Source organism: Histoplasma capsulatum, genomic scaffold (assembly GCF_000149585.1).
Source record: "Histoplasma capsulatum NAm1 scaffold_36 genomic scaffold, whole genome shotgun sequence".
NCBI classification, from domain to species: Eukaryota; Fungi; Ascomycota; class Eurotiomycetes; order Onygenales; family Ajellomycetaceae; genus Histoplasma; species Histoplasma mississippiense.
Genome location: NW_001813949.1, coordinates 3535 through 5089, shown reverse-complemented (window position 1 = coordinate 5089; position 1555 = coordinate 3535).

Here is a 1555-nt window from a genome sequence, read left to right as displayed (position 1 = left end):
TTCTATTCAATATGAATAATGAGTGAATCTGTCAGCTCTTTGATATTTGTATAATTCTGTAATTAATTGACAAGCTTCAAGAAAATGTCAGACTTCATCCACATCATATTTTTCAATCATTGTTTATAAGAATTCAGTTCAAAAAAATTGGAGGTAAGATTCATTTCATAGAAAGAGTCTTTATACATGAATTGAATTTCAGAAAATATTGAAAAAATGCTCTGAGCAACAAAATGAACAGCAATTTAAATGATTAATTAATGATGTTAATATAACAGTACTTATTTTAATTGTTCATTCTCATGTTCATTATCGGAGTTCTCCATGACATCATTCATCATATCACTAATAGTAGTTTTCAATTTAAAAAATCAATAAAAGATGATAAGAAATCAATCTGCACCTCACTACTACACATCTTATATAAGATAATACCATATTAAGAGAAGAAAAAAGAATACCCCTAATATTCATCAAGATGTGATAATATTTTTTTTGAAGAAGATGAGATTTGAACCCATTACTCTTTTTATCTCAGCAGAGGTGGCCTCAACACCAAGTGCTTATTTGAGAAAGCATTTCATGAACAGTGCTTATCACTACGCCATCCAACCCCCCTCTAACGAGAATATGGTGTGAATGAGAAAGTGGTGAATTACATTAGAAAAAGATATATATAAATTATTTGAAAGAAGTGAATATTTTTGAAGATCTTTCTAACTTATTAATTTGTGATATATGGCAAAAGATCAATGTAACTATTTGTCAAATGATTGTGCTGGCCCGGCTCACAACGGCCCATAACCATACATCCTCATCTTCTATCTACTGCAAGCATCAGTTAGTTGCAGCATAGTGTAGGAAGCACAAATTTTTATCAAATATTTTCTAATATTGAAAAACTATCTTTATGAAACTTAACAGTTTATATTTTATCTATATAAAATTAGTAACTTTTATCTTATAAAGTTGTTAAGATATGAAATAGTAGAAAGTTGAAATTTGTCAAGATAGTTCATTTATATAACTCGTTTACTTATCCCCTCATCTGACCACTAGAATACAATTAATGCAATATTATTAATGTAACAACTAAGCTGTTAACTATGAAGTATCAATCAATAATTTTTCATATTAAATTCTATATAATTTGATTTGTTGATATCTTTTCATTATCTTGTATTTTTTACTCTACACATTCTGCAACTTTATAACCTTCTCATATTCATTGCAGATGCAATTATTATTCACTTTGAAATAAAAATATAATGTTTGTAAATAATTTTCAATTCTTCAATACTTCTTTTAATTGATTAACTGATTTTTTTTATTAGCTAATATAAAAACAGATATAAAATAAAAATAATTTATTAATGAACTTCTTATAAACATTTTATGTTTAAAAAATATTAAATTTAAACTCATGAAATCTTCTTATCATTCTTCAGTTGTTAATTTATTCAATGATATTGATTTATAAAATCCATTCATCTTATTTTTTTTCTATATTTAAAGGATGTGATATTCAGAGTATTGTCTGTTCCATCAATGTTAC